Source organism: Anomalospiza imberbis, chromosome 17 (genome assembly GCF_031753505.1).
Source record: "Anomalospiza imberbis isolate Cuckoo-Finch-1a 21T00152 chromosome 17, ASM3175350v1, whole genome shotgun sequence".
In the NCBI taxonomy this organism is placed as follows: Eukaryota; Metazoa; Chordata; class Aves; order Passeriformes; family Viduidae; genus Anomalospiza; species Anomalospiza imberbis.
This window is the reverse complement of record NC_089697.1, coordinates 998,179-1,011,269: the sequence shown is the minus strand read 5'-3', so window position 1 is coordinate 1,011,269 and position 13,091 is coordinate 998,179.

The window sequence follows — 13,091 nt, the reverse complement described above, 5'->3', positions numbered from 1 at the left end:
AAATGTTTTTCAGAAGAAAATTATTTTCACTGGCACAGTGAGGCTACTGCAAGCTCTTACACAATTTTCCTTCTTGAGGGCAGAGGTCTTCCCTGCAACAAGTAATGGGAATTTGAGGTGTTACCAAACAAAGGGGTGAAGAGTGCACAGCAGGGATCAAAGTTCAGTGAGAAATGCGGCTGCCCTTCCCTTCTCCCTTGTCTTCCCTTTTTCCCTCCAAAGGATTGGTGGCTTTGCCCCAACAGTCAGCCCGAGGGACAGCTCAGCTGCTCTCCACAGACTGTCAGTGCCCAGCTCCAGCCCTGCCACAGCCCGAGGCCACGGACATGTGGGGAGTGTGTCCTGTGCAGGGGGACCTGCTCTCCACCAGTGGCTGAATCCCTTCCTTCCCATGCTGCCCACGCTGTTGGGAATGCAGCCCAGGACATGGGTACTTTCAGGGCCAGTGCAGGGAGAGGTGTCCTCTGACTCTTATCCTTTCAGAGTCTTGTCTTATTCTCTTAGCTTAACTGTCAGGCCAGCAACCCTGTATCTATAGGGTCTCTAGGTCATCTGTAGGGTCTCTGAGGAGCTGGCCAGGCTCAAACAGGTGAAGGAACCTGGAACCCTCTCCTTGGTCCCCTCATACAGCTGCTTTCCTGCCCTAAATCCTCTTTTCTAGTTCCCGCAGGATGTGACAGATTGCAGGGAGGAAGAGTGGAGCAGGATGTGGCTGGGGGGATGTCTCACCTCTCACCACCAAGTCCAGGGTGTTGCTGACACCAGACCATTCTCTCGAAGCATTGAAGGTGTAGCACTGGCAGCTGTAGCGGCCGCTGTCACCTTCCTGCACGAGGGAGAGGTTGTAGTCGCCTCGTTCCCCGGGGAGTAGCTGGGCTCGGATCTGGCCCTCCAGGTACAGGTAACAGCCGGTGCTGGGGTGTGTGGTGGTGCAGCGGAACACCACGTCAGCTCCCGGAGTCACCCTGTGCCCAGGCAGGACAGAGAGCTCGGGTCTGGGCAGACGGAGCTCTGTGGGGACAGGAGAGGGAATGAGAAGGTGCAGAGAGCTTTGATGTGCCAGGAGCACCAGGATCTCTGTGAAGCCAACAACAGGCTCAGGCAGAGGTGAAGATGGTCCCCACCTCTCCAAACCAGGGAAGATGAGGACGAACCCTGTCCATCATGTGGACATGAAAGCCAAGTGGCTGTCTACATCTTGGTGTTCCCCTGGGGTGTGACGCCACAAGAGGGGAAGCGGCATATCCCTCACCTGCATCACCATGGCCATACTCCTATTGCCAGGTAGCCCTGACAGCTGCATACCTGTGGCTATGGCCTGATGCCCCTGGACCTGTAACCGTATGCCCATGTCCCTGCCCCATAGCCATGGTCCCTTCACCACCCATGAATGTCTTCCTGCTCCTCTGCAGCTGCTATTTCTGAGATAAAAAGCCACATTCCTGTGTGTGCAGCAGGGAATTGAAACTGTTGGGCCAAGAGGAGATGCCAGGGCTTCAGTGCAGGGGGCAGAGCAGAGCTGGGCACCAGGCAGCAGCTCCAGGAGTGGGCAAGGGTCCCCCGCAGTGCCCACCATGGCCCTCAAGCAGCTGAAGGCGTGAGTGGGTCTTGGGGGCATCACTGGGGGTTTGTGGGGGGAGACAAGGCATGGCTGGAGTGTTCTGGGGGTCACAGGGGGCCGTTGGTGGGGCAGGGGGCTCCAGGGGTGCTGGGGAGAACTGAAGGGTGAGGAAGGTGGGGACTGCAGCGGTCAGGGCTCACAGGGAGGGCTTTTCGGGGGCTGCTGGATGCCTTGCTTTTGACTGGGGGAGAGATAATTTTCTCCCCAGAAGCTGCTGCAGTGCTGTGTTTGGGATTCAAAGTGAGAACAACATTTGTAACACGCTGAATTGGAGTCCCGTCGAGCTCACTCCAAGTCAAGGACTTTTCAGGATCCCATGCTCTGCCAGCAAGGGGGAGCATGGCCAGGAGACCCAACCCAAACTGGCCAGAGGAATGTTCCGGACCACAGAACCTCCTGCCCAGTACAGAAACTGGGAGGGGGTTGGCCAGGAGCCACCAATTGCTACTGGGGAACAGGCTGGGCATTGGGTGATGAGTGACTACTGGGCACTGCTGGTTTCTCTCAGGTTTTATTCTGTTCTCTCTCCTTCCCATTACTATTCTTAATAGTCGTGCAGCAGTAGTGTCAATATATTTAGTCTTGTTTCAGTTTTTTAACTATTCTTATCTCCACTCGTGGGTTTTACCTTTTCTGGATTCTGTCCCCCATCTCACCAGAGCAGCAAGCAGCTGCGTGGCACTGAGTTCCTGGCTGGGGTTAAACCACAACAGTCCTTGTTGCTCAACTGGGGCACAAAGAGTTGAGATAACAACAGATCTGAGCAGAGTGTGTTAAAACAAAGTTGTTGTGAGCATCTCTTGTATTTATTTAACAGCTGTGGGTCACAGTTTTCTCTTGGAGTTCCTGCCCGTGCCCTCACAGGTGCATTTTATAAAACCCTTCCTGGTGTGTGTGATCCCGTGGGAAGGTTCATCCTCCCTGGCTCTGGGCTAAGGTTATCATTCTATTGTGGTTGGTAACACGGGGCTGTGGTATGAGAGAACGGCTGGAGGTGAATCGAAGCTGCCGGCTGTGCTCAGCGTTGCCGTCCCTGCTGGGCTTCGGGAGCCATCCAGTGGGAACTGTCAATAATTACACCTTAGGCTTTTCTCCTAAGAGAGCCAAGCCATGAGACAAATCTTTCACCGTGGTTGCCTTTGCTTTGCCTTGCCCTCCCTTTCCCAGCGCTCTGTGCCTGCTCAAACGCTGAGGTCAAGTCCAAGAGGATGAGCACGCAGACAGAGCGATCTGACAAACTGGGGGTGTGGTTTAATTTGTTCCATTTCCTTTTCTGCCTGGTGGCCTTCCCCAGCACAGGGCACCCTGCTGCACCTTGCCCGGTTTCTTACGGGCAGAGCCCAGCGGATGCACGGCCTGGGCTCTGCTCCAGCTCTCAGGCAGCCCTGTTGTTAAGGAAACTTCCCTGTCTGAGCATCCCCGAGGCACTCTGGCATTCACACTCCCATCACCAGACTGTTCCTGCGGGGACCAAATCCCCTTTGCAGTGGGTGGCTCAGGTGAGCCAAAGGGTGCCCCCATTGACTCCCTGCACTCCCCCCACTCTCACACAGTCAGGCCAGGTTTCCCACAGCAGAGTCTCACGTGTCTCATTCCACAAAACAATTTATTTGCAGCACAGGAACACAGAAATAGCCCGAGCCGGTGCCTCCAGGGAGGGACCTCGAACCCCTGGGCTGTTACGCCTTCATGGTCAGAGCACATCAAAGTCTCAGCTCTTCCTCCCGAGGCTTGGCATCTGCCCTGTCTCTGAGCGGCCACTGTCTCTGGCTGTGCCACAGGTCCTTGGGCTCTTTGTCCTGCCAAGGGTCAGCAGGTCACGGGCTCTTCCCTTGGGCTCCTGCCAGCCAGAGCTCAGCCTGGAGCTGGCACTGCAGCTGCACCCCGAGCTACCTGCACCAGGTGTATTCCTCAGCACCTGTGCTTTGCAGCTGCCGAGGAACTGCACACAGGACCGCCCACTCGGCCTCCGGGACCGCACGCTGGAGCTGCTGGAGCTGCCTGAGCACTGCCCCAGCTGCGGGTGTGCGTGAACGCGCTGCGGGGCTCACGGCCCTCGTGGCTGAGCAGTCCACGTGGCCCAGGGAAGCTGGGGCTGAGTGCTTGTCCAGGCGCCATGACCCACAACCTGGTGTCACCTTTCTGGAAGGGCTTCTGCCACTTTTGGCCAAATTAAAGGATGGTCCCAAACTGTCAGGAACCACTGACACTTCCTGCAGGGCACAGCAGCAGCTGCAGCCTCAGAAACCTTCCTGCCCACCTCCACAGAAGAGCAAAGAGACCCCCCCTGAAATCAGGGAGATTCAGAAGAGTGAAAGCACCTTTAGACAAGGGCCAAACCCACTCCACGGCTGAGCTGGCTCAGAAAGATGCCAGCAGAGCCGCTGGCTCCCAGAGGAAGCCGGACAACACTGCCGATGGCCTCTTTAAAGCTGTCTTTGAGCAGCTGACCACAGCAGAAGGCCAGAAGCTCCAAGAGCTGGTTGAGACCATTGTGTACAAAGTGTTTGCGAGGCGGAAGGTTCCTTGGGACCAGCGTGTCAGTGTCTTAAGAAACACTGCTCAGGGGATCAGAGGAAGAGTTTTTGGCAGCTCTGTGAGAACAGAGCCTGCAGAGCCACCACTAGACCGCCAACAGGAAATAGAACTGGTGGCCAAGGAGCTTCTAGCGATGGTGTTGGAGATCTTGGGGGACCATCTGGAGTCCAAAGCTTCTGAGTCAGGGAGGGCAGCCAGGCAGAAGGAGCAGCTTGTTGATGGAGGAGCCACCCAAGCAGACACACCCAAGGAAGCTGAAACAGACAGAGGATGTTTACACGCTTGCCTTGACTATCTCACCATCCAAGTTGTCAAGAATATTCCCTGCCTCTAGAAATCCATGGTAGCTTCTCAGTTTGGAGGAGACTCCAGCTGTGACTACACCAAAATCCTGAAGCTTCCCAAGGGTAAGGTCTCCAGAGGACAGATGCCACCAGGATTCCCTGGAGCATCTGAAAAACAGAGCCAGGAAGAAAGCACGGGAGTAAAGCTGCCTGCCTTAGGAACACAGCTCCATGCAAAAGGGACAGGCTATGCCAAAACCATGGAGCCCGAGTATCCAGCAATGGTGAAGGGGAACTTGGTGAGAGAAAGGAATCCAGCAATCTCAGGCAACACTTGGGACATAAGGACCATGGCAAATTGGATCGTTCAGTCTGTATTAGGGTGGGTTGTTCGGCATAGGCCTGCACCAACCTGCAGGCAGAATTTCCAATGGCCTGTCCCAAACCCAGCCACGTGCCAAGGCAGAGAGGAGAGCTGTGCTGCTGAGGACACTCTCCCCTCCTTGGACCCACAGTTTTCCCCACAGCCCATCCCTCCGGAGGGTCCAACGCCCCCTGCCCAGGACAGAGCACGGCACAGATCAGTGCACTCAAAGCTCGTCTGAGGCGAGCAAGGCGTGTGGCAGGAGAGCTGAAACCCCCCGGCCAGCAAACCTCACACCCTTGTTCCGTCAATAAAGTGTTTACTCCTAAGGCCTTGCTTGTGCTTCCTCCAAACCAGGTCAGACTGCATCTGCTCCTCTTCCCTGCTGTAACCTGTCATCCTCTTCCCTTCTACAGCCTCAGCCACACTGAAAGCCATTTTTACAGGTGTCTTAGATTGGAAATGCAAGATGTGGCTGGGGGTGTGTATTCTGTTGCCATCTGTTAGACGTGGTGGAGTTATCTTCTGTTACCTACCCACAAGGTATTTGTTAATTGGGCAGTTTTCATTATCTCTTCCACAAACAATCCTCTCTCTGGAAAATATCTTCTGTTAATGCGCCATTGAGTGTCCCTGCATGACTGATAAAATTACATCATTTCATTGTGAGGTGCTCCAGCCAGAGGGAGGAGCCAAGCATTCTCACCTGGATATGATCTGAGGTGTGGAACACCACAGCAGCATTTTCCCACTGGATTCCCAGAGGAGCAGCTTTCTTTTCCACTGGATTTCCAGAGGAAGACCAGGCCCATCTACAGGACCACTGGACCTTCAGAGGAAAACAGCACCCTTCTTAACGATCACTGCTTCAACAGAACCACAGCCGTCATTCCTGGAGGACTGCAGCCACCATTTAATCAGACTGCTGCCAGCACCCTGACCAACAGGGTGTCGGGTTGTATTCTGACTCTGACAGTGTGAAAAACACGTTTCACTCTTCTATGAAAATTTAAAAAGTTTAATAAAGGATAATAGGAGACAAAGACAATAAAGCAAAGATTACGGCCAGGTGCATTTCAGCACTCAGCCAAGAGTACACCTGCTATTTTGGAAACACCCTTTAGATACCATTTCTAATGCATCAGCCTGTTACATATTCATAAACAATTCTGCATAGTAAACTTTTCCCAAAATGAGTTTACATATTCCAAGAACTGTTTAGCATGGCTCCTCCTCAGGTCCACCTTGTTAGAGGATGAGTATTCCTTGGTTGTGGTTTTAGCCCATTCTTATTGTAACCTTCAGCTTTTGGGCCTTTGTCCACACTGTCTTCAGACAGTGAGTGCTGATAGTTGGGAGATCTCTAGCAGGTGTCATCATCATGTGTTCACTGGATTCTGTCCCATTCAAGCAGGAATTTTAACAAAAGCATACTTATATCAGCTATTTCACTACTATGTCTAAGCCTAATTAACAATAGAAATAAAAACTGTATTTTTATGTGAGAAATGACTGCTCACTTTAAAAATGCTAAAAGGTTTATTAAACATTAACAAAAAATATAACAAAAGGACTAAATAAGGAAAAACAGGCCTGGGAGCCCCGCCCTGTGGCTCATTCACAAAATGGCTGCTCTACTTTTTATAACTTTGGTGTTGCATCAGGTAACCCTGGCCCCTCCCAGAGTCTGTCGGTTAACTCTTCCTCACTGTCCAGTGGTGGAGATTGCTCTCTTGCAACGTGATTGGAGGTCAGGTGTTGCCAAGCCGTGCCTCTTAGTAACAAGCCTGCCCTCCCACTAAATGCCCCAACCACCAAGGCCATTATGGGGGACATATTACAATAACATCACTACACAACATATACATAATATTTATCTTGTAATTGTGAGAGCCAACTATTACATTACTTACCTGTAACGCTTTATAACAAAGTTACTTTAACACCACACATATAAAATCCATTTTTTGAAAAATGCATATTATATGATTGGCTCCTTGGGAATATTAAAATGAATACTATATGTGTTATGTTTGAAAGTAGTGTTGTATTAATCCTTTTAAAAGTAATATTGTATTAATAATTCTAAGTAGTGTGTTAAATAAGTTTTAGGCTATAGCATAATATTAAAATGGAAGCTATGTGATGTAGAATACCTCTTTGTGGCCAGTCCAAGGAATGGATGAGATAATCAAGAAATTCTTCTCACAGAGATAACATCAAGAGTTATTGCCTCCTTATTGGAAAAGACAAACATCCTTCCACCCTGTCCATCTTTTAGGAGCCAGGATTAAGGGGAAAAAGTTGACAAAAACCAGAAAAATCCCTAGTTTGCAAGGAATTTATGCATAATGTATGAGATATATGAATATGCAGCAGGCTATTGCTTTTAAGGGTTAATCCTTTGTTCACAAGGCATGCTTTTCATGGCTTAGTGCCTGAGAGCATCTGGACATCTGTAATTCTTTGCTTTTATTATCCTTTATTGTCCTAACTCTGATTGTCCAAATTCTTATTGCTCTAATTTTTATTACTGTTTTTATAACTATTTTATGACTTTTAAAATTTTAAAACAAATGATTGGCGTTTTTCACATATTTTAATATTTGCAAAAAGCCAATATTATACTATGTATCTATAACAGCGTTATTTTGTATTACTGCATTTTTATTTTTATGTTTTCTTTTAATTTTTTTCCTGATAACTGTTATTCCTACTCCCATATCTTTTGCTGAGAACCCCTTAATTTCAAAATTATAATAATTCGGAGGGAGTGCATTTGCATTTTCCGTTTCAAGGGAGGCTCCTGCCTTCCTTAGCAGACACCTGGCTTTTCAAACAGAGGCAAAAGGGAATCTGAACTAGGGAGGTGAGGAGTAGCCAGCATTTTTGTCTTGTACAGCAAGTTTTGCTGTTGGGTGAGCGGAGGGATGTATCCCATTGGAGGCAGCCTGGCTTTCACCTTGTGTGAAGGATAATGATGTCTTTGCCTTGCGATTCTTTTTGCAGGGCCCTTTCTCCTCAGACCAAGCTGCCCCAGAAGCTCTGCAGGAGCATTCACTGTCGCTGTGCTGGGTGAACATCTAATGAGCGGGCGCCAAGAGGCTGAAACCAGCCCTTGCTCAGCACTGCCCAGCAATGGAACAAGAAACTCTTCAGCAGCAAGTTCCACCTGAGCATGAGGAAGAAATTCTTTCCTGTGGGGAAACCACCTATAGGGGTGGCAGTCAGAGGTTTTGGGGTGTACAGGCGACCTGTGTCAGTTGGAGGTTGTCACCTTTGACCAGTGTAGGGACCCCCACTAATGAAGGCTCATCACATCTACAGGGAAAAGGACAAAAGGTCAAAAGGATGAGAAGAAAGCTAACGTCTTTACAAACAATTTGATGGGTGAAGGTTGGTGTCAACGTCTTTGAAACGGATCTTAGTGTCTCTACTAACTTTGCATGTTTGTTGCAGACTCCAGACAGCTTGACTCCTGAAACAGACACGGGTCTGCACAAGCCTGAACTTCTGAACTTCGGGGTAAAGTGACAGGTTCAAGGGGGAAATATGTGGTAGGTGGTTCGGGAAGGCTGTACCTTCCTAGTACCTCAGCCAATGGCCAAAGGAAGAGGGCAACATGCAGCTGGGAGTTAGGATAAAAGGAGGCTGCACTCTCTGAAACCAAGAGAGAGAGAAAAGACCGCAGGTGTGTACCCCGGTGGACTCTCTCCCTTTATTCGAATAAAATTGAAGGACTCCTCTATCTCTGTTTTGGACATAAACCTCTGGTGTTTGTGGATTTTCCTAGCAACTGGGGGACCTCTCTGGGATCCTTCCACTGTTACTTCCCAGGCGCCCCTCACAGATCCCTGGGGAACAGCAGCTTCAGGAACACTGCCTGCTGGTTTTTGGGAAGGTACTGCCTCTACGGAGCCGCTTGAGCTGAATCCAGGGATTTGGGCAGTCTCCAGAGCCCACAAAGAGTTGGAGTTGGGGGATGGGAAGAGCTGGTGGCTGGAGCAGGGGGTTGTGGGCTCTCCCCGACCTGCACCTCCCCCTTTCAACTGCAGGATCCCCAGGATGCTGCGGACAACGCTCTGGAAGGAGAACTTTTTGCAGAACTTCAGCTTGGGAAGGGGGGTGGGGAGGAGTCGGTGGGGGGTGGGTCTTGGAAGTCCTCCTCCCCTCACCATCCTCCTGCGAGGCAGGGGAGCACCACCAAACCCTTGGAAACTCCCCCCAAAAGGGGGTTACAAGTCTGAAGCAGCGGCGGACCCAAGCCTGGCCTGATACACAGAGGGATTTTGTTTGGGTCACTGGGGAGGCAAGTGATTTTGCAGAGAATTCTGCAGTTGTGGAAGGGTGAGAGCCCACAGGCAGAGGGAGCAGGGACTGAAGAAGTGGCCAAGTGGGCCCTTGCAGGAATTGGTTAGAAAGGCACCTCAGTTTTATGATTGTTAAGGGTGTCAGGATCTGCTATTGTACTAGGGGTTCACAACACTGGAGCCCTTGCTGAACTGAGAAGTGTGTTCCCTAGCAGACCTGAACTTCTCTATCTAATTTGAATTTTATGCCAAAGAGGGAATAATGGTTCAAATGTTCTTTTCTTAAGTGGGAAAGATGAGCAGGTTTTTTCAACCACTATTGGTCAATGTGTGTGTGTGTATATGCAAATTGCCTCTGTGTGTGTTGAGTTTTGCTGGCAAATAAAAGTAACACGGGGACACTTTGTGAGAGTTTGCTGAATGTGTGAGATGGATTTGAAAAGCATGAGTTTCTGATTATTCCTAGTTGTGATTGTGGTTTGCTAGGAGGGGATTTGATGACTGGAGTTGGGAATGTGAGTTGGTGTTGTAAAGGGTGATGGGGAGGCCAGCGCTGTTGGAATATGGAAAACTGGATGTGGGACCTCTCCAGATTACTCTGAGGCAACCTGGACAACTGGTGTCTAAAAAGCAATGTACCTAGGCAGTGAGGATGGTGGCAACTGACCACACGGCATGGCCAGTGGATGGAGGACAGCATTGGTTCCTGCTCAGCTCCTGTCCACCACATTTCCAACCGTGCCTGCAATTGTAGCTCCCTCATGACAAGAAATACAGTGCCAAACTGAAGCAAGTCCCAGGGACCCTCAGGTGGAGAGGGTCTGGTGCACACAGCTTGTAACATGGGGCTGTGGGAGCTTGGCTTACCCATCCTGGAGACAAGGGGGATCAGGTGGCCCTGGCAGCAGCATTGTGTGGGTGGGTGTCAAGAGGGGACCACACGGGCCAGCATCAGTCACAGCCTGTGTCAGCAGTCACCAGGTGACATGTTACAGTCTCATGGCTCTGGTTGCTGGTGGGTGCAGTGTAACTCTAGGCACGCAGCTTGTGGTAACTGGGAGTGGGGCTGCGGCCGAGCTTCATCCCTCATGGGCTACAACTGCACAAGACAGGTGAACAGTATTGAAGGCAATGAGACATGGCGTGAGGTGTACTGACCAATCACAACAGGGGGGAGAGGGCACACACGTGCAATGCATGTAAGATGAAAAGTATAAAAGGTTGTACTGAGGAAAAATAAAGGGCTGATGCTTGAAGCCTTCTTTGGTGTGAATTGTACCCCTACAGCAACAAGTATCATAATGACCTAGGGTGACTTTATGATGCTGAAGTGTATTCCCATTTGTCTGTTTAGCCCAGAAGTAAGTTTTGCACCTTTAAAACTAGATCTGAGAGTGAAGGGGGGAGAAGGAGAAGTGGTGGAATGTCTAAGGCAGCTGTATTCAAAAACATAGATAAGAGCTTCAGCTTTTCTTCTCACAGACTGTGTTGTCAGCAGCACAGACAGCAGGAGAGAGCTCTCCTTTGCTTTTTAATGATATTTTCTTAGCTATTTTAGTTATTTATTTGTTTTAGTTATTTTTTCTTAGGTAGGCCAGAGAAGTTCCCCAGACTGGATTTTCTTTTTCTTGGAACTGATTGTCCGTGCTCTGGACTGAAAACCCAGAAAAACACCTGGAACTCACACTGGTGGCCCACCAGGGCCCAGGAAGTGGCATTTTCCAGCACAGGAGGGACTGATTGGAGACTGAAAGGACTTTCTGAATTTGCCATCTCTTCAGAACAGCGAGAGGTTTTATTAATGTTATTAATTTCTTATGCTTGTGAATACTTTGCTTGTTAAATAAACAGGGTTTTTGGACTTTCTCCAAGGAAATCTTTTCCCGAACCAGTAGGAGGACGGGCCACTTGAATCTGCTTTCTGGAGGGACCCCTTTGGAAGCTTCCTCCCAAATTTACCTTAAACCAGGACACATGCAGAGGCTTGGCTGAGGTAACTGAGTGATGCTGTGAGGCACAGCCCCAGTGCAGTGCAGCTTCACCCCAGGCTCTTGCACAGCATCTCTGTGGGTGGCCTCAAGATGAACGGACCAGCACAGGATGTGCAGTTCTGTGCTGAGACAGATGGGGGACTGAAAGTGCCCTCTGAAACTGTCACGCTCATCCTCAGGTCTTCACTGTCTCCTCTGTCATGAGGGAAAATGATCAGCATTGCATTTGTATCTTTCCTTGCTAGTGCTCTGCCCTACCTACCCTTGTCCCAGGCTCTCCTGCGTTCTGCTGTTCCCAGAGGAACCTCAGCTTCCTCCTACCCTGGTGGCTCCATCGTTTGGCATCAGTCATACAGCTGTGCCACAAAAGCTGCATGGCTCAGCTCTGGTCAGGCTGGCTGGCTCCATCAGCTTTGGTCAGTCCTTGGAGCCAGTCTGGCACGTGTATCATCCACTAGTCACTCAATGCCTAAAGCAATGCCCAGAGGCATTAACCCACAGAAAGCCCAAGCAGTTGGTTGTGTCAAAACACACAGAACTTCCTGGAGGTTGCACATAAAAGGACAGCAGAATGGGGTGGGGACAAGGAAAGGACCCACTTTAATCTCCCATGTGGAGAGGAGGGGACAAGACAGCAGCATTCCCTTTTAGAGACCTTTGAGAACCTGCAGGTATGAGAAGCCAGGCCATGCAGATCCCAGCTGAATGGATAAACGTAGCTGTGTAAGAATGAGCAGGGTTGCTGGGTGCCCCTGGGGAGAGACTCCAGGTGTTACCTTTATTTAGAACTCACTGGGAGCTAAGGGCAGAGTGGAAGAACAGGTAACAGCAAAGAACTGCCTGGAAAAAAAGTAAGAGGAGAGATCCTGGAAGTGGTCAAACCTCAAAGACAGTATCACATGGGAAGCAGCCCGGTGCAGCCGAGTGAAGGACTTGGGGATGCTGGTGGATGAGAAGGTGGACATGTCCTGGCCATGTGTGCTGGCACCCAGAGGCCCCTCCGTGTCCTGGGCTGATCCCCAGTGTGGACAGGAGGAGTGGGGGGATTCTGCCCCTCTGCCCCACTCAGGCAAGACCCCACCTGCAGAGCTGCCTCCAGCCCTGGGGCCCAGCACTGGATGGATGTGGGGCTGCTGGAGCACATCTGCATCTCCTTTAGCACCTCTCATGGGCTGACCTGGGGCTGCTGGTGTACAGCCCCATCAGCTGCAGCACCCATCCCACAGGGAGGTGGATGGGAGAGGACTCTCCCTCAGGGACTGGAGTTTAAATATGAGGCTGGTGTAAGGGGCAACATCCACAGCTGCTCTAGCTGCCAGGACCAGCAGGGCAGCTGTTCTCACCTACACTCTGCTGGCAGCTGTGCTCCAGCTGGCTTCCAACATCTTCCTGCAGTGCTCTGTTGGAGCTGTCCCTCACACCATCTCCTTTCCTGGAGAGAGGATTCCCTGCAAGAACAACACAGTGAGCTGCAACTCAGGCAAGCCCTAAGTTTTTTCAGTGCCTAAACCCTTTTCTGCTGGGTGATGAAAAGTAGAGTGAGCCGAGGAGCAGGAAGACACTGACCAGCCAAGCGACCATCAGCCCCTGCCTCTGCCTGGAGAACAAGTCTGATGGAGGGCTCAGGATAAGCCACGATTCCCTGCACTGCTCAAAGCTTCCCTTAAAAATAAACTTTACAAATGCCTCCACCTCAAGTTTTGTTCCCAGATGAGGAAGTTTAATCAAAGGACAAGAGACTCTACACTGGTAGGGCAAGGACAACCGTGTTTCCTGTGTCACTATCCACAGGTTCTCTAAACCAATCTTTCCCCCTTTGTCCCAGCCCCTCAGTCCCAACCAGCTGCTCCTCCACAGCTTGGATTAACCAGCTCAGAAGCCTGGGCAGGTACACACACACACCAGTGAACATGGGGAACACACATCACATTTGATATACCAGAGACATTGACATGGACAAATGAGATGGGAACAGAACATTCC